Source organism: Vulpes lagopus, chromosome 7 (genome assembly GCF_018345385.1).
Source record: "Vulpes lagopus strain Blue_001 chromosome 7, ASM1834538v1, whole genome shotgun sequence".
NCBI lineage: Eukaryota > Metazoa > Chordata > Mammalia > Carnivora > Canidae > Vulpes > Vulpes lagopus.
In genome coordinates this window covers 69041019-69068713 of record NC_054830.1, presented here as the reverse complement: position 1 = coordinate 69068713, position 27695 = coordinate 69041019, and positions in this window count along the sequence as shown.

The window sequence follows — 27695 nt, the reverse complement described above, 5'->3', positions numbered from 1 at the left end:
AGGTAAACTCTCCAAAGTCAGGGATCTTTGCTCACTTAGGTACCCCCAAATAACTGAAATAGGAACTGGTTCCTGAGAGGAACTCAATTAATATTTGAGTGGCCAGAAGAAGGAGCATCACTTCCAGAGATAGGATAGGATGTTAGGAGGCAGCATGTGAGCTGGTAAGATCAGGCTAGTGGAGATGAGAGGTCAGGTATTCCAGAGAAATATTCCAGGGGGAAAGACCTGCTTGAGCAAAGGCAGGGAGGCCACCAGGGCACAGACAGGATGAGTGGTTCCCTTTGGTTGGAACACAGGGTGCATAAAGGGACATCGTGCAAGGGAAATTCCAAAGGTAGGCTAAGGTTAAATACTAGGGGGCCCTATTAATTGCTAACGTTATTTCCCAAGCTTATCCATATGTCTTCTCTTGGCACTTGGAATTCCCACTCGTGGAAACGCTGTGGGCTGTAGCTGGAGGAGCCAGGCCCCAGGAAATCCAATTCTTGAGAAGCAAGAACTCTACACCAATGTGATGATAGATTTTTTTGTTTGTTTTTATTTGGGAATTCCAATACATGAGCCAGCCCTCTTCAGCACATTCCCCAGGGAGCCACCGGGACTCTATCTGACACGTGGCTCTCACCACCCTAGCCTGCATTCATCCTGCCCTTTGGGAGGCAGAGAAGGGGATATGAAAGTGAACACATGTAATCCGGAATTCCGGGCACCATCTAGGAGGAGCGTGTGCAGCAGCTCAATCATGCAGAACTTCTGAAAAAGTGTTTCTCCCATGGAGACTCCAGACTGTGTCTACTTGCCACTATTAATATATGTTGAACCACACTTGGAGAAATCAGAGCTGTTGGAATGAATTACTGATCACAAGAGTTATGAGTGTTAGCTGGAGGCAGGAATGAAATTCAAGATATGCTGTTTTTCTGTGTGTGTGGGTGTATCTCATTCCTTTCTTAATTTTTAGATACTGGGTTCACTAAAAGAGTAACGCTCAGGAGCCCTGGATGGTAATCCTGGGTTGCCACAAATCGGGTTAAGACTTAGTTACTTAACCTTTCTGGGTTTCCTCATGTATTAAAAACAAAGTGGGGGCATTAGGGAACTGGGGTAGGAGGGAGGATAATAAGAGGCCCATGGTGTCTGGACTATGCCAGAATCTTTCAATATGAAACTAGCATTTGGGTGAGGGATGCTCTGGGGCAACAGAAAGTACATGGTGTGTGGACTCGGATCTGGCTTTGAAGCCTAGTTCCCTACTTGCCAACTATCTGTCCTTCCAAGTTAAGTCCAACTGAGCACTCTCTCTACATCTATTCCAAATGCTTTATGAGGGAAATTACCCCCATTTTACAGATGAGTAAACCAAGGCACAGAGATGACAACTTGTCCAGGGTAAGTAGAAGTGATTTTAGACTCTACTCTTCTGCACTATAGGGCAGATGGCGAGTAACTCACTGAACCTCTGTTAAGATTTTATTTTCCCATAAGGTATATGATTAATGGTAATAACAGCAATACCCACCTTATGGGATTATTATAAAGGTTAAATGAGATAGTGGATTCCAAAAGTGTTTCTTAAACACTATTAAAGAAATGGTATATAAAGATGAGTTGGAAAACACTTTAGTTAGATCATAAGCTGACCTCGAAAGGACCTTCCAACTCCAATTCAACAACATCAGTGATCACATCTATTGACCATCTAATATGCTCCACTACTATAAGGTAGGCATCTTACCTCTTACTTTTAGAGAAGGAAATTGAGGTAGCTGGTAAGCACTACTACTAGCATCTTAGAAGCATTTGAACCCTAGTCCGCTTGGGTCCTGCAGGCCATACTCTTAGGATTCAATGCTAAGACCCTCCAGAAAAGCCAGGAATTTTGACACAAAGAGGCCTGAGGTCACACAGAACAACTGGGCCAATATGTGCCTCTCGTGTTTCTAGAACTCCTTGAGCTTCAAACCCCTCTGAGGTGAGAAATGAGAATGGCAAGGAATGTCCCCAGACCATTCAGTTGGGGAAGACAGATGTCCTCAGAGACATTCAGAAGATGCTCTACCTGCCTTCTACAGTCATGGAAGGACACACAGGTCTCCATCCAGGGACCTGAGCCCTATTTTCATTCACACAGTCACCAGTCTGGATAATCAAACTGAACACACAGAGGACTAGAATATGGCTGGCTCAGGTTGATCTCCTGCCTACACCATGATAAGCAGCAGCTCTCAGGCCCCTACATGTGTAAGATAGCGCAAGCAGATGACCTTGTGCCAAGTGGGTGCTAAGAGCCAAGCACCAAGAGTCTGCTCAGGTGTGTGTCCCTGGGGAGATGTGTAGGCCTGGTACAGCAGCCTGAGCCAGTTGCTGTCATACCCCTGCCAAGAGGCCAACTTGACACAGTGTAAGGATGACCAAATCTTTGGAGCTAGATGGATTGAGATGTTCCAAATCCCTCCATACCACTTACCAGCTTATGTCCTTGCGCAAATGATTTACCAATAAGAAAGTCAGTTTCCTCATTAGTAAAAGTCCTTATACCAGCTTGACAGGGTTTCCTGGCACACAGCAAGTGCCCAATGAATGTTCATCATCTCCTCTTCCCTGGTGAGGAAGAAAAGCTAATAACACTCGGTCCAGATCAGAAAATAAGAGGTGATCAGGGAACTTGTTGCTATTATACATTTGAAACTAATGTAACATTGTGTGTTGACTATACTTCAGTTAAAAAAAATCAGATATTGGTCTTAAAAAGAAAATGGAGTGACCAGAAAGGCCTAAGGGAGAATAGCAGCTTCCTCAGGGTTGATATCAGTTGTTTAATACTTGTTCATCCCTCATTCATTTATTCAGTGAGGATTTACTGAGTACCTACTATGTGCTGAGCACTATATTTTACGCATGAGAGGAATCGGACATGGCATCTTGCCAACACCATCCCCACACCACCCTTTGTACACCATCCCACTACTTGCCAGACTACCCAAGGCAGAGAAAAGGCTCAGAAAGAAGCACCTCCCTCTTCAGAGGCAGGAGGCCAAAGAGCAGAGCCATTAGTTCAGTGAATCCTTGGTGCAATTGCAGCCAGAAAGGGTAGGAGTGTTCAGGTGCTCAGGAATTGTTCTATATGGAAAGACAGAAGGAGCAAATGTCACTCCCTTCACCCCTTCCCCAACCCCAACCCTGCATGCACTTAGGAGGTACTTGTCAGGAAGACAGACCAGATACAAGGGCCGAGTAGATTGGGGAATATTGCGGATGAGGCATTTGGAGCCTAAAGCAAAGAAATGTATAACCTGTGATCCTGGCCTGGGGAGAAAGTCCCAGCAGGAAAGCAGAGCATGCTCAAAAATCTCCTTGGAGACTGATCACTGACTTTTCTATTAAGTCAATTATAAAAAGTCTCAAAGGAGTTGGGAATCGTGGGGTGTCAGACTGGAGGGAGGGGGTGAAAGGTTTCTTTCTGATATTTTTCATATGTATTCCAAATTCAGCTGCAGCTCTAATAAATATTGTGACCCACACTCTGAGCCGTGTTGGACCAAGGTTTGGTCTCACTATAGAGCTACACCATGAAGTTTAGGGACGCCTCTTCCCGATTAGGCTGCTCACGTGTGTTCCCTTCTGGATGCAGATTCAGGAGGATACAAAGAAGAACATGAGCAGGGCACCAGACATAGGATGTTCAGTCTATGGAAAAGATGACCTGGGCCTTATGGGTATGACCCCTGTTTTCAAATATTAGCATAGCTATAGAAGGGGAGAGGAAGGAGGATGGTTGCATTTGGGACACCAAGGAGTGGGTTTCTTGGAAGTTCCCTGCTGTGTCCCCAGGGCTTAGCACACACAGTGCCTGGCCCAGAGTAATCAGTACATACTTGTTAGATTTCAGTGGATTGAAGAAAGCTATCAGAGTCAGGCTGCTGATAGGCTGGGATCGGTGAGATGGGAGGGATCCAGCAGAGCTCTCCCTATCTCTAGACGTATGCACGCCAGATGCCACATGGCAGGCTAGGGGAAGCCAGACCGGACAGCCATCAAGGCTCCTCTGGGCCCTGAGATTCCGCAAGCTTGGCTCCAAGAGATAAAGGATCCCCATTCCCCCAGGGTGCTTTGGGCCTCACTTCTATTATTCTGCTGCTTCCACTGCAAGCCGGTCCAAGAACACACATGGTTTAGGATCAAAGCTGCTGGGAGGGTTCCCATTGCACTCTGTGCTCGGCTGCTGACGGATCCCTTGAACTGCCAGGGAGGTCTGGGGAGTGACTGCGGCTCTGCGGTGGGGCTCAGGCCCTCCAGCCACAAGAGGCTGCCTGAGGGGAGAGGGGCCTCGTTGTTCCCCAGCCTGGCCCTCAGCTTGGGCCCAAGAGGACTTCTTTCTCCTGTTCGGGAACAGAAATCAGGCTTGAGAGCAGAAATGACCTCAACCTGCATATTCCTTTGAGCTCTCGCTTAGCTGCTGCTGGTCCAGCCCCCTGAGGAGGAATGGGAGGACTCTGCAACAGCTTCCACGGGATTTAGGAAGTGCTTCCGCCTGGTTTCACCCAGAAAACAGCGTATATTAAAAAAAAAGAAAAGAGCATCAGAGGCTAGGCTATCTCTAAAGCTTCTCGTCAGGACCCTTTGGGATAAAGGTAGAGGCTAGTCCTTGAGGGGAGAGAAAATAGGAAACAGTTGGTTTACTGCTGCTTCTAGATCTGTCACCCCAAAGCCAGTGCAGAAACCAGCAAGGAGCTCCGACAAGGGGTTCACCTCATGTCCTGAATCCCAGGTAAAAATTTCATGCTGGGTGGTCAGGTTGGTTTCAGCATGTGATCAGGACACTCAGAGGCAATAATGTTCAGTAACAAGTATGAGCATGAAATAAGGAATCTGACAAATGCTAAAAGAGAAAAAAAAAATCCCGGAATTATAATGTGTTATAACTGTTTTGCTCTGCAATGTTTACTCAAGTATTTGATCTTTCCCTCCTCCCAATCTTTTGAATTTTGAGAAGGAAATACTTTTAAATTTTATTTTCATACCATATCCTCCCGCTGAGATTCCAAGGCTGTCAGCAGCATTACCTAACGCAGGAAGGCTTGGGGAGGACGTTTCAAGGCATAGGAACAGGGAGGCCTCAAACATCGCTGAGGCAATGGAAGAGGGCCCGACCGCATGGCCACCATGACTATAATAATCGCTTCCTCCTTAGTTTAAGGGACAGCAATAATTTTCCTCTTGGTGCATTTCTGCAGAGCAGCTTATTTGCCTGTTAAAGAATAATAACCATCAAGAAAGAGAAAATGAGGAATTAGTCACATTTATGGTTGCATGAAGAAATGTGCAGTAACTACCCTTGACTTGGGTGTGGCGGCAAAATGGAGCCCATTGACCTGGCCTCAGGAGAAGGGGAAGGCAAGTTTCGGTGGCCCAGACACCTGTAATGCTGAGCTGAGCAGGTGGCCAGCCTCCCAAAGCCTCGGCCACCTTGACTGCAAACAGCATGCTGGCTTCTTCTTGGCCTGAGGAGCACTGTGAGGCCCACTTTGGAAGCTAGCAAGTGAAATGGCTTTGCATTCATTACGCCTTCTCCAACAAGGAGCCTGACAGACACGAACAACAGGGTGGCCCTGGGCTTCTTATAAGGAATGAAGGAACTATTCCCTACCACATGACAGCTAGCTCTAGATCAAAAATGAAAATTAGGGGTACCTGGGTCATTCAGTCGGTTCAACATCTGCCTTCAGCTCAGGGCATGATCTCAGGGTCTTGGGATGGAGCCCCACATTGTGCTCTGCACTCAGCAGGGAGTCTGCTTCTCCCTTTCCCTCTGCCTCTCCCCTCTGCTCATGCTAGTGCTCTCTCTCTCTCTCTCTCATTCAAATAAATAAATACAATCTTTAAAAAAAATAAAATGCTAAAAGAGAAAAAAAAAAATCCCGGAATTATAATGTGTGAACATACACATTATATGTATGTATGAACATACAAAATAAAAATAAAAATTATAGTCACTTTGAGCAATAAAGGAGTATGGAGAGCACCGCTGATGCTACCAAACCTAGGAAACTGCGCCTGAACTCTGCTGAACTATTTTAAGTAAATGCATTCCTTCATTCATCTGGTACTTCTTTTGGGGTGGCAAATAGAAACTGAGGAAGGAAACTGAGTGAGGCCCTCAGAATGAAGAAGTCTACAGTCTAGTGAGGGGACCAGAAGAATGGGGCAGGTGCTAGGACATGTGCTAGTCTATGGGTTAAACCCAGAGGAGGACACCTGACCCGGACCGGGTGGTCCAGGACACATTGCCTCCGAAAGAGATGTGATGACTGGAATCCAATGGTCGCCCCACAGAAGCAGAGTGAATCCCTCTCGTTTGCTTCCTGAGTACCCGAGTTCACCTTTCTTTTTTGCCCCAGGAGTCAGCAGCGTGTGGGATCAGTTTGGCATAATCTTGTCTTTGCACTTGTCTTTCAGGTGCACTTGTCATCCCCACTCGCTTGCCGGGTCGGGACTTTTCTGCAAGGCTGTCAGAGTTTGGCACAGGGGTTGAAGGCAGTGCCTGTGTCGGCAGCTGCTACGACCGACCGTGGTGCTGGAGCTCTCGGGAAGGCACTGGCTGGGGAGATACTCACGCCCACGTCCCAGGGGCAGTACCTGGGAGTGTCTGAGTAGAAGAGTCAAGTCCAAAGAACGCCTCCGCTATTGTTGGAGAGCTTCTCCTCCAGGCTGCTCCCTATGTCATTTGGGCAAAGAGGATTAGGGTGTGCCCTGAGGTCGGCCTGGGGAATGCCCCATTTCCCCAAACACAGCACACAATTATAACAGAGGGAGGTCACAGGGCATGATCTTGTGAGCAAATAACGCTGTCACTGGAGAATAGGAAGCTAATGATTTATGTTATTTCCCTCTAACCCCATACTTTCAAAGAGCCCCATTACTCAGATCCAAGACAAAGGTCTGAGAAAGCCGAGGCCCCACTCAAACGCAAGCCATGACATGCTGAGCTATTCTGGGCCTTGTGCATTCTGTGTATGGGGCCCTACCTCCACTTCGGCGCTTCATGGAAGCTCCTACTCATCCCACAAGACCCTGCTCAAACATCACCTCCTGTCTTGCAGTCCATGTAAGCAGCGCGAACTCTTCAGAGATCAGCTGCAAAGTGACTGGGCATATTTGATGCCACAAGAAGTGAGGGTTCTTATAGCTAGGCAATAAGTAGTGTCCACCACCCAAATAATGCATTTTACGCACCCTACCATGCTCCCCTTTTCGTGATCATAAGATATTGTAACCCACTGGAGGTTTGAGAACTTTATATATTGTGCCCAACCTAAACTTTCCTATGCTCATATAGCCACAAAACAGATGTTTTTCTCACCTTCTTATAACACCTATCAAAACAGAACATACAATGAGAAGCATTAGCATGGTGCATTTCAGCCTCATAGTATTCCTGTGAGATAAACATTATCATTCCCATTTTACAGATGATAAAACTGAGCCATCAATTGATCAAGTGAGTTACAAAACCTTATACTGCCAGAAAATAGCAGAAAGTGGGATTAGAGCCCAAGGCTTCCAACTCCAAAGCCAGATCGCTTTCCATTAAAGCCAGAGAAACAAAGAAACCAAGAAAAAAAAAGATAGATGGACTATGTTGGAATTATAAACCAAAAGAATTACAAAAAGGAGAGAAAGTGAAGGGCAAGGTCCTCCTCTGTGAAGGGATAGGCCTAAGTCGGCAGATAAAGAGCAAAGAGCTGGATCAGTGGCCCCATCCCCTTTAAGATCTAACAGGGTACTGATTACGTGAGGGGTTCAGGGCATAGGTCTGAATAATCCAACGTGCATAATCATTGCGGGAGAGAAGCTGGCACAGAGAACGGAGGGGGTCTGTATGCTTCTGCAATTCAAAGCACCCCATGCAGTATTGTTCAGCCTCAACTCCAAATAATAGTATATTCAGAGTATGAATGTCACAGGTCCATTTGTCAGGGTTGTAAGTCAATGCTCTGATCTGAACCAACACTCCTACCTAAAGAACACGTACTAGTCTTGAAAAAACAACCCTAAAAGTAGAATTCGTCAGGGCTATGCGTCCCTGCCCAGGTAGCCCACGCTGACCCTAGCAGACAATAGCCTTCTGGTCACTGGAGAGGAGACTCCACTGAGGAGCAGGGGTTACCATGGCTCTAAAGCATCCAACTCCATCTGCTTTGCTTCTGTGTTCACCAACGTACTTCGAGGATTAATTCCCTCTCCTTGCCAGAACAACAAACTGAGGACAAGCTTGGCCTATGATATCAAACTCTGCAGCATTCAAAACCCAATGTCACCATTTTCTTAGAGACCTTAGACAACTCACAGAATCTCTTGGAGGCCCAGTTTTCTCATCTCCGAAACGGTAAGGTAGGGATAAATGCCAACCTTATGAGGTGGCTGTAAGACTAGACGGCATAATGCCTCTAAGTGCACAGTGCTTGGCACATAGAAGCCTTCAACAGGTGGCAGTTATTAGTGACGTATTTCTATTGTTACTTCTTTGATACAGCATCTGGAAGGTATTTTTCTATCTTATAAATTCAGGCTTTGACATTGAGCTTCTATGACACTACTACGAGAGGTTAAGTGATCACTCAGCATCCGGGTTAGCTTGCTAAGGTCTAGAGACACTGACTAGTTAATGCTCTTGGACTTTACGGCCTTTGGTCAGTCCCTAGTGACATTGGTACCCTGGCAGCAACTTCCACCCCGCCCCACAGGCCCTCTCTCCCAGTCAACTGGCCTCTACAAGTTCTACATTTCTTTCTTTGCTTCCATGAACTACAGAAGTCCTTTCTTGTGAACACTTGCCCTATCAGAATATCAACTACTGGAGACCAGTGCATGTGTTCTTCCTTTCTCTGTGGCTCAGGATCTGGCCCAGGACAGAACTTACTGTGTGGAATATGTGGAATGGAATGGGCAAAGGACATGAGCAGGGAGACAAGAGAGAATCAAAGAGGAAGATAATCATTGATTGATTCAACAAATGACCATGTTTGCTAAGACCAGAGTGGAAGATGACTCTGCATCTTGTTTTGCCAATTCTAATCACTTCGAGGCATTTGCTTTTCTCATGGTGTCCTATTCTGTCCTCTTCTTCCCACTCCTCTTTTTAGCCTTTACTTCCACCTCCTATCCTCAAAGCCCAAAACTGGAAGATCAGTGAGGGAGATGAGTATTGTATGGGTTGTTGGCAGCAATCATCAGCTGAGAATTGATAGAGTATCCCTCCTTGGGGAGTTTAGTAAGAACTGACCCAAACCTAGACTGGCCATGAAGAACTTTAGGTTTATAAGTAAAGAACAGAAGAACAGAGGATTAAGTCATAAAAGAGATACAATATCCAATCAAACGAAGGAATGGGCCAGCCAGGTAGCTTCCCAAGACACCAACCGTCTGGTGTCAGGATACCAAATAGGTCCTCCAAATCCTAGGCACATAACACCACAAAAGATTCCTTCTTGGTCACAGCATGTAACTAACACAGATCAGCAGAGGGTCCAGCTCCATCTGGTCATTCAGGTACCCAGCCTGACAGAAGAGCAAGCCATCTTCTGAGAACACTGCTATCTTTACACATGGCTTCTGGGTTCAGCTGCCAGGGAAAGGGGGAGAGTTTGCTTTTAAACCCTTGGCCAGGGGACCCCTGGGTGGCTCAGTGGTTTAACGCCTGCCTTTGGCCCAGGGTGCAATCCTGGAGTCCCGGGATCGAGTCCCACGTCGGGCTCCCAGCATGGAACCTGCTTCTCCCTCTGCCTGCATCTCTGCCTCTCTCTCTCTCTCTCTCTCTCTCTCTCAAATAAATAAATAAATAAATAAATAAATAAATAAATAAATCTTAAAAAAAATAATCCCTTGGCCAGAAATGACATGTATCACTTAAACTCAGTCCCCATTGGCCAGAACTAGTCAGTGACCCATCCAACTGCAAGAAAACTGGAATGTGAGGTCCTCTGTGATGCTCACCAAAGAGAGAGGGTGAGAATAAGAAGACAACCAGAAGTTTCCACCACAAAATTTTAGACATCACACGAATTCAGTCAAAATATAGTGGCTGTCACCCCAGGTCTCCACTTACATAAACTTGTACAACCTCACTTAGTTACTCTTACTAAAAGAGAACACCCTCAATGAGAAATGTATAACCACTGCTCATTGGGGTCACCCTATCTTTTTTGGTTAGCTTTATTATGGAGGTTGTTCAACATCACAATGGTCAGGCCACCAAGCTTGAGATCAACCAGGTTATTGTTCCCAGAAGCCAGAAGAAAATCTGAAACCAAATCAGCATACCTGGGGTCATGCCATTTACTGGCAACAAGTGACTCTGTGTAATGTTTAAATTGTAATCCCTTTAATGGGCTTTCCAAGAAGAGGTTTGATTCAGAAAATCAGGCAAAAAAAAACAAGTTGAAGAGAAACTGAGAATGAGAAACAAGAAAGAATGAGAAACAAGAAAATTTTGCCAAAAGGCAAACCAGGAAAAGCAATTTTTAAACTCCTTTTGAACTGAGGCTGTGCAACTATATTCTTGGAAGTTGCCTTTATCCTTCTGAGTGTAAGTGATTTATACCATCCGATTATGAGCGATGGGAAAACTGTGAATGGGAAAACTGGGTTCCCCAAACACATTAAAATGTAACATTAACATCAATGCATGCAACGAGTTCCTCGTTTTACATTTAAACGTAAAGAGAAAAGAATCCAACTTAATAGAAAATAAGTTTCTCTCCACTCGCACTAAAGCAAATGATGAGCAAATATATTTTAAACATTGATACAGGCAAATACCAAATTAGTTGCCTGAGGCACCCACATCTCAGCCCAGGCCTGGGCACCACGTAGCTGTACCAGAATCAGAGCCAATTCTATCCTGCCATAGGTAAAAGGAAGCATCTCGATGTAAACAAAGACGTTGAACTTGGCTACAATATTATGTAAGTAGTGGCATGGCAAGTTACAAGTCAATTTGGATATAATCTATTTGAACTAGCAAACGACAAAAATAATGTTTTTCTTGTAAGATTATTTATTTAGTGAAATACATAAGCTACCATATATATATATATATATATAATATAGCCCATATATATATATTACATATATATGTATACATATTACAATATATATACATTATATATACAATTATATATACATATTATACATACAATTATATATACAATATATATACACATATTATAATATATATACATTATATATATATTATAATATATATTACATATAAATATATGTGTGTGAGTATATAAACATATAGTGCCTAGCATGAGCCTGCTTGGGTCTTCCGGCTCTAAGTTGATTAATGACTATTATATCAGGTAGGAGACTTCAACTCGAACCGAGCCATCTCAGCATGAAGTGGGTCAACTCACTGAAATATGCCTCAGCTTTCCTTTCTCCAAAATGGGGATGATAACACCTGCTTCGGCCTTCCCAACAGAGTCATAGAGATGACCAAGATAGAATAGACGAGAGACCTTTGAACTCTTAGAGGAGAGACACTCGAGAAATCCAAACTACTATTACTTGTCTCTGCTGAGTAACACCAGGGGATTTGCCCCACCAGGAAACAGCTCTCCACGTAGTGTCCATATCAAGCAAACGCTCCAGTGATGACCTATTTGCCAGTGTCAGATAGGATCTTGGCAGTGCTTTTAGTTAACCGAGTTCATTATGCTTAAGGACACAGTGTCAGGTGAACAGGAAAATGCCAAGAGGGCCTCCTGCATTCTGTGTGTGGGAGTGACTAAACAGGTTTGGATGCTGACTCGTCAGCAACAAAAGAGAATAAAACCAAACTTTCTCGTTTAACCTTCATGCTATTTTGACATTCCCGAGATTTCCCACTTTCTATTCCACCGGCCAATGACAGAGCCCTTCCCTCCTAGGGAACATGGATCCAGGGCCATTTTTCTTGGTGACTTATATCTGGGATTTGGCCGACAAACATTCTGATAGCTGCCCCTTTAGAAACAACAAATGGGATTTCAGTCAAATAAAAACCAGAATTTTTTTTTTCCACAATAAAAGACAAGCATCCATGAAAACTTGGGTTTGAACTGATTTAGAGCCCACTTTGGCAAAGGGGGAAAAACTGTGTTTTCACAATTGCTCCAATGGTAGCCAACCTCTGCATGGGCCCAGAGCCTAAAAGCAGCAGCTTGTAAAACCTGCTTAGAAACCTTGTCAGTAAAACAGACTTCATTTCTCTGGGAAATATTGTGAAAATACACCATATCAGATCCTCAGCTGGAATTGTGAACACTGAGCATACCGCTGAGAAGAACACAAGTCCCTGTCTCCAAAGAAATGAATGTCTTTGAGCACACAGCATCTCATTAATCCTCGTGACATATCTATGAGGAAGTCAAAAACAGTCATTATTTTTTTCCCATTCTGCAGATTTTATGGGCCTGAGGTAACAGGACACGTTTGTAGCAGAGCCCAGCCTCCGGGACTGGCCAGCCCCCTGGGAAATTAGTGCTTTCCGGTAAGTTCTTGTGTCATCATATGGTCACTCACTTGTTCCCATGCTGGGCAAACGTTCATTGAATGCTGACTCCATGCCAGGCACTGAGATATGTACCAGGATAGGGAACTGATTAAGGAAACGTCCTGCCCCAGAGAAATGTATGGTCTAGGAGAAGAGTCTGAGAAGTAAAGAGGTAATTCCAAGAAGATCCCAGAACCACAGACAACACACCTGAGTGGCTAAGAGCATGCCAGGCTTTAAGGGAGATCTGGGCTCAAATCCTTGCTCAACCTCCCATTTGCATTTTTCCATTGCACTTATCCCCTTCTAACATATTATACAATTTATCTGTTTCCACACAAACACACACACACACACCACATACAACACTAGAATATGAATTCTATGAGGACAGAGTGGTTTTTTGTGTTTTTTTTTTTTTTTTTTTTTGGCTGTTTGTTCAGAGATGTGTCTCAGGACCTAAAACAGTGCCTGGCATGTTATAGGTGTTGAATAAACATCCTTGGAATGAACTGGAATGAACGCATTCACTCTATGTCCCTGGGAAACGTACGGCCCCCCCATCCCTGAGACTCGGGTCTCTCATCTCTAATAGAGGAGCTGTCGAGAGGATCGGATCAGAGAATGTACACAAGTGCCCAGCACAGAATGCAGCCCGTAATAAGGCAAGTGGCCGGGACTGTTCAATAGTGCTGACACAGTCATCTCCAGTGCCAGGGAAGCAGGACTTCGCAATACGATCCTGCGTGGGACAGAGGGAGGCCTGTGACACTGAGTCCTGGAGGATGAGGAGCAGAATGTTGCTAGAAGAAAGCAGCAAAGGAAGAGGACTCAAGCCAGCGAGAAAGATGGGAGCAAGGTGGAGAAGCCTTGCCTGGAAGCTACCCTAGGGCCCTAGGGTTTCCCAGCAGCACCCCCCGTTTCTGTCCCCAGCCCTCTATCCCTGGGGCCCCAGAGACTCCTGTGCTTCAGAGGTGCCTTCCCTTGGATCATTTCCAGGGCCCAGCACAGAGCACAAGTCCCCAGATTCCTCCTCCTCGGGGGGCCCTGCCACGGGCTGGGTTGTGTGTGCTCAGTACAAATCCACCCAGATGAGGCTGGCCGGGTAGTGACTGCAACAAGTAAAACAAGAGGCTTTCCGCTCGATGACACACCTCTGATTCAGTCTGCCCTGACAAAGCTGGAGATTAAGTTTCCTTGCCTAAAGCTGCAAGGAGAAACATGACACCCTTTACTGGCTACGAGTGGAACACGCTTTATTAACCCAGCCTTAATTATATTCCATTTTGAGATTCAATAGTTTCGATTGCAACACCACATGAAACCAGGGTGAGTTGCACCCCATGGGACTCCGGCCACAAACGAGATCGGAAAAGTGCCTCCGAGGCACTGACCTGCTTCTGCCAGCCAGTGAGCAGCCCCGAGCCCGTGCCCAGCTCTGGGGGAGCCTCCGAGGTGGCCAGATGGGGGCAGGGCTGGGACAGCAGGCAGCTGGGTCACGTGAATTCAGCCTCTGTTTATGAAACGAGTGATGTCTCGGTGTGAAAAGTAAGAAGCACATGTGGCAGGATTTACACACAGCCTAAACCTGCCAGGGAAACAATGGGCACAACTATCTCCGCAAGGACGAAATTCTTTTTCACTGGATCATGGCAATCTCTCCTCCTACCCCCTCATTCTACAAAAAAGGCAGAAAATGACCTTTTGCTTTTCAGTAGAGTTATTAGAATCACCCTTATCTGAGGCAAAAGAATTCATCTTGCACTATTTTTTTTGGGGGGGGGGTCAGATTTTCTCCAAATATGCCTGCCATCCTGCACTTTCAAATATGGTTACTGAGGGAGCTAATTGCTACAAGGGCTGAGTGTCTCCATTTGAATACTAACAGCTGCAAATTATTGACCATTGTCTAGGTAGCACATGTTACATTAAGGGTTTTCCATGAATTCTCTTATTAAATCTCCACAACAGCTTTATGAGGGGCGCCTATGCATTTCTTTTTTCTACAACTGGAAAGAGACAGAGATGCTCACACCTACATCTACAAGAGGTCCAAGGTAGCACCATTACTGCTACACTCTGCCTCATGATCCCAGACGGCAGCATCTAAGAAGACAGGGCACATGCTGGAGTCATCTGGGTCCCCAAGTGCCCAGATGCATGGTAGGCCTCAGTGATGTTTGGTTAATTCATTCACTCATTCATTAAATTGGTAATTGTAAAGAATCTTAGATTGGGAACAATGGGGCTAGTTGGAAGCCAGCTCTTATAGGAATATGCATGTGGTCTTGAGCCAGGCACTTCCCCCTGGGCCTTGGCCTTCTCCCTTGAACAATAAAGAAGTTGGACCAGATGACATCTGATTTGGGGTCTCGCCCCAAGTTCACTCAGCCAGCAAGCCTCCAAAACCTGCGCTGGAAACCTTTCTACCTCCCCATCTCCCACCCCAAACTTGAATACACACTCAGAAAAATGGGCCCTTAGCCTGACAGCACTTTGGCCCGAGCCCTGGTGAGTCATATGTCAGGCTAGGCAGGTAGGTAGGTGTGCACAAGAGTCACTGCTAAAAACACAAGGCTGCTGTCTACCAAAGGGAAGACCAGTTAGCACCACCAGGAACCAAGGTTCTCTTTAATCTCTCAAATAGGAAGAATAAGACTTTGTGAGCCCAAGGGGAACCTTCCCCTCAACTGGGGAATGTGCAAATGTCAAAAGAACCTTCTTGGACACAGGTTAGGTATTTAAAATCAAAGCATTTTCATTCAGTCATGGTCACTAATGCATTCAGCTCATTTTGCTACATTCAGCAAATTGTTTTTAAGTGCCCGCCCTATACCAAGGACGGGATAAGGCAAAGAGACTATAAAGAAAAGATAAACTATTCTTGCCTCAAGAGCTGACAATCTTGTGAGATTCATCTATCATCCAAGTTAGGCGTGTAGGAAGGAACAAAGAAAGTACTAATTCTGACAAAGAAATGAGAAAGGAAAAAAGGGAGCTGGACATTGGGACTAGTTTCTCAAAGGAAATGGCATTTGGTTTAAGCTTCGATGAGGAAATGGGCTTTGCCAGGTGAAAGCTAAAGAACATTTTACCCAAAGGAAATGATTAGTGAGTGTTTGTTGTGTCACCATGACACGCACATATGTACACACACATACACAAACAAGGGTTATCTGTGTTCAGAACATCCCTTTGCACACATATGCACCCACTCAACTAGGTTTCTCAGCCCCAGAAGTGCCCACTAGACATTAGGACAACAGGCCACACTGCTCAGAATGACAAAAAATGAAACACGGGTCTCTGTGAAATGCAATTCAACCCATCTGGAGGCACCCAATCTGCCTTATTTCTGCCTAGTTCCTCAAAATTGTCTTTCACATTTGAGTTCAGATAGCCAGAATCCTTCCAAAATCTTTTTTCTCCCCCTTGGATGTGTTGGAAGTTGTCTTTTTCCAAGGGGAAACACACTGAAATGGCAAGAGATTCCAGGATGCTCTTGGAAGGAATTAGATGTTGTTTAGATTCACACACAAAATCTAAAAAGATAGAGATTCTTTCAAGTTGTGTTTACTGGTCCCGAAGCGCTCTGTGTTTTCCTCTATATTAATACTTACCGTAATGTGAATATATCATTTCATAATGTGATAAAGAACACTAGTGCACAAGTCAGCAAACTAAAGCCTATGGGCCAAATCTGGCTGGCCACCTATTGATGTATGACCTACAAGTCAAAAGTAGTTTTTACACTTTTCAATAGTTTTAAAAATGGAAATAATAATACTATTTTGTAAAATGGGAGAACTATTTAAAAATTCAAATTTCAGGGTTTCTAAATAAAGTTGTTTTTAGAATGTAGCCATGCTCATTTATTTTTCTATGCTCATTTATTTGTCTGTGGTCACTTTTGCACCACAGTGGCAGAGTCAAGGAGTTTTGGCAGAGGCTATACGACCTGAAAAACCTAAAATATTTACTACCTGGCCCTTTACAGAAAATGTTTGTTAATACCTGCTCTAAGGTATTGGGATTCTCTTGCTGAACTGGATGCTAAGTGTTTTTTTTTTTTTAATAGGTCTTGATGCTGAAAAACAAAATCTCCAAACTTCTCAGTAGTTTTTATCTTCTAGGAGCTAAAGGAATGAATTTACCTTTGGGTCACACTACCCTTTGTCCTTTGTTCTTTAAAAATGAATCCAGTGGGCCCTTTAATTACCCAGATGTAAAGCAATATACCCTGCTATTATATTTGAGGGAAAATGAAGTCACCATTAATCTTAATGTAAATGTTTACACTAAGAAGTAAAGAATTCTCTTTGGCATATAAGTTAGATGTTTGTTTTAACATAGCTATATCTCGGCAGACTTCATAGCTTCTTTAGAGAAAACATTTCTTTAGTTTTAATCTTTCCTATGATGATTTTAATTATTGCTCATTCTTGGCAAATTGTGTGCACGTACGTGTGTTTTCTAGAATTTTTTCACATGAGTTTGGGAGTACAGACCTAAAAAACTGCAGGAAAAATGGGGATTTTAAGCCAGAGGTGAGATTAGATTGGCTATGTTTAAGTCATCTTGAATTTGGATATGAAGTTATTCAAGATAAACAACAGCCTAGGCTTTGCGAAATAATGATCAAATATCACATTTTGATGTGATGGTCTTTTGAGGATCAAGGCCCAAGGGAAGAATTCCCTCTGTTAAAGCCTCAATGTCCTTGTGGTACCTTAGCTTCAAAAGAAGGACAAGATAATGAGGAATAAGGAGGCATAATGGTCAGCAAGAGGTTAGATAGGGGAACAAAACTCTTTTCTCACGGTGGGCCTTCATAATATGAAGTCTAGACTCTGATGAAGACTCCCATAGTGAAAGTAAAAGCATCTCTTTGAGATACACATGATGAGCAATGACCATTCAGAGGCACAATGAGGAAACAGAAGGCAAAGCAGTAGCTGCTGACACCTTGCAACCCGACCTCCTCCCCAGGTGGGATGTGTGACATTCCTCAGGCACTCCTGGCTGCCCTAAGCATTTTTATCAATAATCTAGCTTCCAGAAGGAAATGTGGATGCAGTTAAATGCCCTTATAACCTGGAGCCCATTGACAGATACTTGAAGTCGGCAGAGTCTCTCCAGGGAAATGGAGAGACTCTAAATAAATGTCTCTCCAGGAAGCTCCCAACTATCTTAATGTTAATCTCTTGCTAGAAGGAAAATCAACCTTAACTTGGCAATGGTAATCTCTTGCTAGAAGGAAAATCAACCTTAACTTGGCAATGGCAAGGCCTCTAGTATCCTGTAAGTCTTCTTCAACATATGAAGATCCTTTTGAAAGCTCCCTTTTCCTTAGCTCCCTCAACTCCCAAGTATATAATCAGTTATCCCTCAAAACCCCAGGGCAGCAGCTCTTTCTGCCCAGGGGTGCTGTCTCCATGCTTTAATAAAACCACCATTTTGCACCAAAGATGTCTCAAGAAGTCTTTCTTGGTGGTAGGCTCCAGAACTCACCCCACCAAACCTCACCTACATTCCAAAAAGACATCAGGCCTACAGAGAGTGAGTCTAGATCTAAGGTCCTTGAAAGCAGATATAGAAAATGACAAATTTTGAGTATTTTCTGCTTGCACTTATCTTCTGTAATCCCCAACATTCAATGCAATGGTATTCAAGCTTTACAACCTAGGTTCAAATGTGTGGTAATAAATTAAGAGAAGAGATTGCTCCATACATGAATGAAATGATAAAGAAAAGAGTTGGGCCCTCTCCTGAGACCAGGGAATAGCTGAGGTTGGCCATGCCCAATAGAGCAATGACTGGCAATGACAAAAGTTCCACAGCAAAGAGCAAAGAGGTCATAACAGGTCTACACTAGAGGCCTATTTGACACATAACCCCGTGTCAAAAAAAAACTATGAGAATGAGAATAACTGAGAATAACAACTGAGAATGTTTCAAGGGAGAGACATGTTAGCCATCAAAACTGACAAAGGTTCAAGCCAATAGCAACAGGTGTTAAAGGGATGTGACCTCATTTTACATCCAGGTTGATGTAGCTTGGCTGTCCTAGTTACTTCTGCTGACAGCCTCCACAAAACTGCAAGCTGCTCAAGAGTGGATAGTCTTTCCACCCCCACCATTACGATTCCTGACTCCAAGTAGAGTTTGAATACAATAAATTATCCAACAGAAAGATGTGAGGGTTATTCCCATGCATTCTCATTATCAAGAGCTCCTACTCAATCAAGCTCAGGAGCTTGCTGTAATATAGGCATTAGAAGTTCTTTGGATAGATCATCTGATAGCTGTTCTATTGTGAAACAGATACTTCTATCCCAAAACTTATCTTAGAAATCTGCAAGATTGAAAATGAATAATTTCTAAAGGATCACAATGGCATATAAGCATATCTTAGAACATTTTAATTACCCAGAATGTGTTAAGGATTATAAATAAAATATTCCACAAATATGGCCTATCTTATTATTATTTAATTGATTACTTTGAGATTTTTTTCAGATTTGGGAGTTCTATCAACATGTAATTAACACTCAATACAGTAACTATTAAAAACAATGATTACTTTCAGCTGGATAGCTATAGCTTACATACATACTGAACGTGGAATTTCAGAACATTCAAGTGGTAAAAGTTACACAGATGATCTAGCCCAATACAAAGTTCACATCCAGCTGCTCCCCTTTCTCATGACTATGGCAGATAACACACATCCCTCTTTCCTGCTGGACATGACTATAGCCACACAATCCCCATCAGCAGAGCTCTCTGACCCAGAGAATACAGCCTCTGCCTGTATTCTCAACCAGGCAATACAGCACCCAAGAGGCCAAAACTTGGTTCTAGGAAAATTAAAAAAAAAAAAAAGTTAGCTATTACGATGGTTTGTTGCCTTCCAAAGGGTCACACTACATAAACAGATGTACAGTATACCTATAGCCTTAGAATTATATGGAGATGAGGTGAGTAGGGAAAAAAAAAGCCTCAAAAGACTCCTTATGAGGCTGAGAACCACCCCTCTAGACAATCACTACCAACCCTCTGAAGCTGGCAAATAAAGGGAAAGCTGTCTGCCATCCTGGAGAGCCTAAACATCCTTTTTACTACTGGAGAAAGTGAGTCTCAGACAGGTAAGATGAATTGTCCCAGATGAAATATATAATAATTGGCCAAGCCAAGTCTTAAACTCCAACTTTCAATTAAATACCCAGTTCACCATACAATAGATCATGTTATGGTTACCAATGTAATATAGAATGGGTAGCATGAGTCTACTGTGCAATCTACTCAGTTAAAATTATATTTCTTTTTAAAGTACATTAAAAGGAATAATATAAAATACTAAAGGAAAGCTAAATTGTTAATTCACAGCTCAAATGGTATAGGGGAAACAGTACCACCTATGCTCGAAGCGCCTGAGCATCTACTATGATCAAGGACCTGTGCCATATCTCAAGTTCCCCAGGAAAGTGGGCTAGATAATTTTGAAGACCTCCTTGCTCTGTCATGCTGTGTGGATCCTCACTTTATGTGTATGTCAGTGAGTTGAGGGAATTGCACACGCACATACACACACACACACACACACAGCCACAGTCCTTAATCACTCAAGTTATTCAGCCAAAAGAAGGCTAAATTCCTTATTAATGCATGGTTGTGAAATGGATATTGTTGGTTTTCTCTAAGTTGCCCACATGGACAACTTGAAACAGCCCACATGGACTAGACCACTTTTGTGAAGCAGTTTTATTATAGTAAAAAATCCCACAACAAGTCTGCCAAGGCCAAAGCAAAGACGCTCCATTCAGACATCATTCATTCTGGCCAGAGTGGTGGCTGCCAAAACACTTTCCATGGGCAAGGAGAGCTAATGAATAGAATTTGCACGGAATAACTTAAGCTAATATTGGCATCCCAAGAAGACGTCTGTGTTGACATCTTACTCTCTCCTCTCGTCTCTACTCACTGCTAGCAGTGACCTCTCTAAAATGTATGTCTGAGCATGTCATTCCTCTGCTTACATATTCTGGATGGCTCCTTACCGTCTACAGGACCAGTCCAAACTCCCTGGCAAGGGATTCAAAGCTCTTTGCAAACTGCCTTGGCTCTACGACTCCTGCCTCCTTTTCTGATACCTCTCTACTCTATCCACCTCTCTCCCTTTTGGCTCTACACTTTAGCCAAACCAAAAAAAACTAGTTGTTCCTCAAGACAACCCATGTCTTTTCCTACCATTGTTACTTTGTAGAAGCTGTACTCATCCTGGGAGAGCCACAGCTGTTAACTCCTTATTCTTTAATAGCCAGCTCATGTAGCACCACCTGTGTGGAGCCTTCCCTCACCCACCCTCAGGCAAGGTTGAGGGTACCTACCTCACATTGGAAAACTTAGGAGCTCACATCACTGATAATACTAATGAGACCCCAAACTTCCTTCAGGACTGAGATTGTGTCTTACTCATCTTTGCAGGGCCAGCACACAGTAGGCCATTCATTAAGTGTCACCGAGTGGCCAAAGAGATACCTATTGATTTATAGAACAGAACTAGCTAGCACAACTACTACTGACATCTATGTAGTCTACCAGAACCAACCAACTCACAGTCAATGTTTACTCCTTTATTATGTAACTATGGTATTCTATAGTGTTTCCTCAGAGAAACAAACTTAAGAATGTTTAAATTATGTGTGAAAGAATTCTACATGGACACAACATTGCATAACACTGATTTGCATGTTGGGAAAGTTATTTCTTTTCCAATTCTGTTTCAGTCCTTCAGATGACATAGAGGAGAAAGTCTCAGTTTGATGCCATATGACTTCAACACCTCTCCAAAAGCATGCGAAAATTTCCCTTTTTAATAAAGAGAGAGCAGAATGCAGGCTCAGAGACTTCAGTGGGAATCAAAATTTAGCTAAAATATGAGGACACTGATTCATTCTCATTTTTCTTCCTTTCATGATTACTTTCCAGTTATAGCAAGCGGTAATGGTTTTTTATTTAATGTAGTGATAAATAAGTTTTCTTGTTAAATATATTTATTTAAGTCAAAAAAAGGAGTATGGTTTAAAAAACACAAGAAGGAAACATTACAGGTACTCGTGAAGTCCTAGAGAGGATGGCATCCCCACACCTAGCAACTACAGAGGATTGGAGTCTTAGCAGGCAAAAGATCTGAGGGGCTCACAAGTCCTCTACTTTTGGGTAAGTTACTAAATTTATTTGGGCATTTTTCTATGAATTAGCAGAGGAGAGTTAATAATTACAACTTTCCCTATTCAAATCTATTATAAAAATCAAATGATGTAATGTGTGAAGAAATTTTTGGAAATGTGTAGAGAGCAACACCGTGATCATCAAAACGACCAGCCCTAATACAGCATACCATTCCTTCCCATCCTGCCTTACCCAGTGTGGTTGAAATTTAACTTTGTTGAGTTCCAGTTCAAGATATCCATTTGTGTCCATGGATTTAATTCTCCTCATTCCCAAAATCCTGTTTAAAGTGACCAAAGATACTTTAAAAATAATATCTCAGGAATGACGTCATTAAGTGATCAAAATATATGAGGAATTTCTGCCAGATGTAGGGCACGTAGAACCATTTGAGGAAATTGCTGATGAGCCCACCACCCAAAACAGTGAATAAGAACGCCACCAGGCCTGTAACTGTATGCCTGAGGCAGTCCCTACACTCTGGACAACAGAGACAGGGTGCCCATGAGGTTGGGATGCAGAATGGAGGGAAGTGCTAACTTAAAACCCAAAACTGACTTATGGGAACTACGATAGTACAGGCAGTCAAGGTGGGTTTGGATTAAGGTTAGGAGGTTGTAGGAGGCCTGTTGGGGGCCACCAGAGTTATTTTTACCCTTCAGCCAAACATAAGGAGGACAAAAACACTAAGTAAAAATGTGATCTTTCATTTCCAAGTAACTGGACCTCAAATTTAATATAATAGGACCATTTCTTCCTTTTTCCCTTATACCTTTTCCAAAAAACTTCAATCAGGAATCTACAGAGTCTGTGCCCACCTCAACCCCAGATCCTGGATAAGTTCTATAAGGCTTTTGAGTTCACAGAAAGTTTAATAGGAGACACCAGCAAATTGGTCTGCCCCAAAGCCAATATTCAAAGCTCTATTACTAGAAGTCACGCTAAGAAGAAGGAAAGTAGATGGGTTTGCTCTGCTTTGCATGGATCCAGTTATTTACTCTGATGACTCTAAATTCATACAAAACAAGGTTCTTGGGTTTTAATTATGCATCTTCAATCCCTCCAACCCACATCACCATTCCCTCTTCCCCAATAAAACTGAGCCTAAGATGGGACAGAAGAGGAGAAATTAAGAAAGCCTGATAGGGCTGGTTTGGGGGGCTGTCTCAGAATTCCAGTAGAGGAAGATGAAAGACTAAAGTGGAAGCAGAGAAAAATAGAGAAAGATGGAAAATGTGAATTTCATGTTTTGTTATGAGTCAGGAAATGAACCCTTTCAGGGTTTTCAAATAACTTCATTAAAGATCCTAATTTCTTCTCAATCACTTTTGGTTGTTGACAAGCATTTCTGTGAGTGTGACATGAGTCCTCCTGCTTTATCTGGGTTTCACGTTATTTCACGAGGGCAAACTGGAAAGTGTTCAAAGAAGAATGAATGGCTCAACTGGTAAAAGTCCTGGAGTGGTGTTGCAGGAAGGAAAGCTTAAAGAAATGGATGATGTAGCTAAAAGAGCACAGTTTGGGGAATAGGAGCTGAAAGGACTTATTTGTTATATGTGGCCCTGAGAGGCAGAATTGAAACAATCTGTAAAAACTACAACAGGGACAGAAATCTGCTCAATATTAGGAGAAATTTCTTTTTTAACTAACAGTGCTGTATAAAAAAGAATGCGCTTCCTAGACTACAAAGAGGAGGATGGAGAGTTTGGGGGTTGCCTGTCAAAGAAAGTATCCAAACTTAGTCTGGAGAACCACTTCACTGGGACAACTCAAGCAAGAGGGAGCCAGGTGATGGGCCTGGGTTTAATGACTCTTCTAACAGATACAAAGATTAGGATAAAGGTGAGGCAGTGGACTATCTGAACTTTAAAGAGTCCAAAAATGTAAGAACAACAGATACCCAATGCCAACCTTCAAATGCCAAGGGCATTTTTCCAAATAGAGTCATGGGAAGGCATTCTCTTTTACTAAATCAAAGCTATTCCTCTCTGTTCTCTCAAAAGAAAAATAAGCAAATGGCAACTAGCCCTAGAGCTTGCTTCTCCAATTCTCCTGCCTTAGGACTTTGTCCCAGATATAATTTATCTCCTGCATGGTGACAAGTTAATGTTTCCAGAGTCCACTATACTTCGGACCTGAGAAAGATCTGAGGCCTGGTAGGCCTGGGCTGCAGCTGAGAATTCATAATCTCACCTTGGATTAAAATACAGACTCCCAAAGGACAAACTTTCTTCCCCCAAGGTATCTGCCTCAGTAATCTCATCTCAAATAGAGAGTAAAACTGAACCCAATACAAAATATCCCCAAAGGCGGCTAAAGCTAGGAGTTAAAAACAGCAGCTGAAATCTCCAGGAGATACTGCAGGCAGGAGCCAGGTCTTCTCCATCCCTAGACTAAGACTCAGGCAATAGCTGGCTGAGCATGACTCAGAAGGCATTTCTGTGCCTGTGAACAAAGCCCAGGCCTCTGGGCTGCAAGATCATCGCATCACATTCATACAGTGAGCCAACAGGTGAGCTGCTCCGACTAGCACACCAGATTGCTTTCTGGCCAGGATTTCTGCAGAGTTCGCTCCTCACAGGGAAGGCAAGAAATCTGAGTAAGACAGCAGCAGCAACCACAATGAATCAACAATAGGATGAGTAAATATGCACATGAGCACCTACTACACCCTTGGCTCTGAGTGGGCTCAGGAGATTCAAAGATGAAGGAGCGATGGCCTCTATCCTTGAGAGGCTCACAGTCCATTGGGAAAAGCAGATAAATGACCACATTAGAGTAACAGAACATGGTGATGCCATCATGGAAGTGGGTCCATTGCAGGAGCACTGATAAGTGACTAGTAAATTATTCCTGGGGAGTTTTCATGGCATTATGTCATCAGAGCTAGAGCTCCCAGGTTAGTCAAAAAGGAAAAAGTATGCCAGTCAGAGGGAAAAACATAAGCAAAGGCATGGAGGCAAGATATTGGCTACAATTACTCTGAGTAATAAGGGCCTTGAAGTTCATGTATAGAATTAAATAAAAATAAAACTTGTATAGATGATGATCCCAAAACTAAGTGTTTTGGGAAGTAGATCTAACATCTTCCATTGATGGAATACCAGTGAAAAAACTGATCGACCTGAAGAAGATGTAAATTTGACTTTAAAGCAAATTATATCCACGATGATAAAGATACACAAGGGAGTGAACAAGAAAGGAAAAACTTTCTTCTCTTAGGTTAGGGAATATTAAAGGAAAAAATCATTTGTTGGGCAGAGACTTTGACTATGAATATAGAGAACTAAAATGGTGGAGTTGATGGGGAGTTAGAAAACGCTGGAAAAGTAGACACATGAGGCTGTTAAATAGGAACATGAGTTCTTTCGCTCTCTACGGAAACACTTAATAAATACATGAAAGATAAATTTCCATCAAAATTCAGCTGCCTCACTTCTTCTCTGGCCACGTTTTGGACAAAGATGTTTGACAAGATGAAGCGGCTCATGCTTTAAGCTGACAGGCCTGCTGGCTTCTATCCAGGATAAACACAGTCAGTAAAACTATCCCTTCCCAACCGCCCATGAGACTGCCGAATGGGGCTACCAGCACTCATAACTTTTTCTCCTTATGAAGCTTAGAAAGAAACTCATACCACAGGTCACCAAATGAGCTGACATGGGCTTGGGCAAAGGGAAAATGATAAGCAGAAAAATCAATTCCATCAAACACAGGTGGCACTGCTCTTGTTTTATCACCAATTTTACCTGAGGGGCAACTAGATGAACGTACCTTTCTTTATATTTCATTTCTGAAGGTATTTGAGGATAGTTATCTCTCTTGGAAGATCAAAAGAAATGTTTTTGGAATAATGGAATGTACTGTAGATCAAGGGTAAACCATAACTGGGCTTAACTGGAAGCCACTGGATCTTCATGTCATCCTGGCCAGGTCACTCCGCCTCTCTGAGGCAATTCCTCAGAAGATCTTCCTGTTTATTCCAGTGTTATTTTAGGAGACTGTGACTTTTGGGTTGATTGATAGATTTGAGGTTTTTTTGTTTTTGTTTTAAGATTTTATTTATTTATTCATGAGAGACACAGAGAGAGAGGCAGAAATATAGGCAGATGGAGAAGCAGGCTCCCTGCAGGGAGCCGATGTGGGACTCAATTCCAGGACCCCAGGACCATGATCTGAGCTGCCCAGGTGTCCCAATAGATTTGTTTTTAATTTTTTTTATTGGAGTTCAATTTGCCAACATATAGCATAACACCCAGTGCTCATCCTACCAAGTGCCCCCCTCAGTGCCCATCACCCAGTCACCCCAACCCCCGCCCACCTCCCCTTTCACCACCCCTTGTTCATTTCCCAGAGTTGGGTGTCTCTCATGTTTTGTCTCCCTCACTGATATTTTCACTCATTCTCTCTCCTTTCCCTTTATTCCTTTTTACTAATTTTTATATTCCCCAAATGAATGAGACCATATAATATTGTCCTTTTCTGATTGACTTATTTCACTCAGCATAATACCCCCCAGTTCCATCCATGTCAGAGCAAATGGTGGGTATTTGTCATCTCTAATGGCTGAGGAATATTCCATTGTATACATAGACCACATCTTCTTTATCCATTCATCTTTCGACGGACACCGAGGCTCCTTCCACAGTTTGGCTATTGTGGACATTGCTGCTAGAGACATCGGGGTGCAGGTGTCCTGGCGTTTCACTGCATCTGTATCTTTGGGGTAAATCCCAATAGTGCAATTGCTGGGTCGTAGGGCAGGTCTATTTTTAACTCTTTGAGGAACCTCCACAGTTTTCCAGAGTGGCTGCACCAGTTCACATTCCCACCAACAGTGCAGGAGGGTTCCCTTTTCTCCGCATCCTCTCCAACATTTGTGGTTTCCTGCCTTGTTAATTTTCCCCATTCTCACTGGTGTGAGGTGGTATCTCGTTGTGGTTTTGATTTGTATTTCCCTGATGGCAAGTGATGCGGAGCATTTTCTCATGTGCTTGGTGGCCATGTCCATGTCTTCCTCTGTGAGATTTCTCTCCATGTCTTTTGCCCATTTCATGATTGGATTGTTTGTTTCTTTGCTGTTGAGTTTAATAAGTTCTTCATAGATTTGTTTAAACATAGAATTCAATCTTAAGATTCAGATAAAAATACCATTCACTCATTTACTCAACAAATAATTTCAGCTCCTACAGTGTACCAGCAACTGTCCCCGACTCTGCCTCAGATTTAATGTTTCACCATTCCTTGTTCCAAAGAGAATTTGAAGCAGCTTGTAATAATAATTCAGTACAATAAATATAAAATTGGATAAAAATAAAGTAAAATCGGGCATATAATCATTTATTACATATAATCATTTACTTGATCATGCACAGTCACATATAATCACTATATGTCACTTAATTGATTTTAAAATCACATATTTAGCATAGGGTGCTTCTTAGTTATTTGCTAGAGGGGGGAGGGTCACTAAGTTATTTCCGAGCTTCCTAGCAGCCAATGCAAAGAGGAAGACAATCCATTTCATCATTTTTGATGTCTATAAGACATAAATAATATCAAAACTATTCCTGATGCTGAAATCTGAATATTTAAAATTGACTTGACATAGTTAAATACTTCAAACTACAGAAACCTTAATTCAACAAACATTCACTCACACCTACTCTGTACCAGGACTTGGGCCAAGTATTAACATGAGTGATATGAGTAAGATTTAGTCTGTGCTATTCAGGCCTTTCTTAAGCACATACTTTAGATCAGGACTCTCAGGCTATCACTGTAGACTCTTCCCCATTCCTGACTATGGCCCACCAACCCCCCCATGAAAGGGAGAGATTATGATGAAAGCAACCTTCTAGAGGTCAACCTAGCTTAGGAGAAAATCCAACAGGGTGTTGCAAAGAGGAACACAGAGATG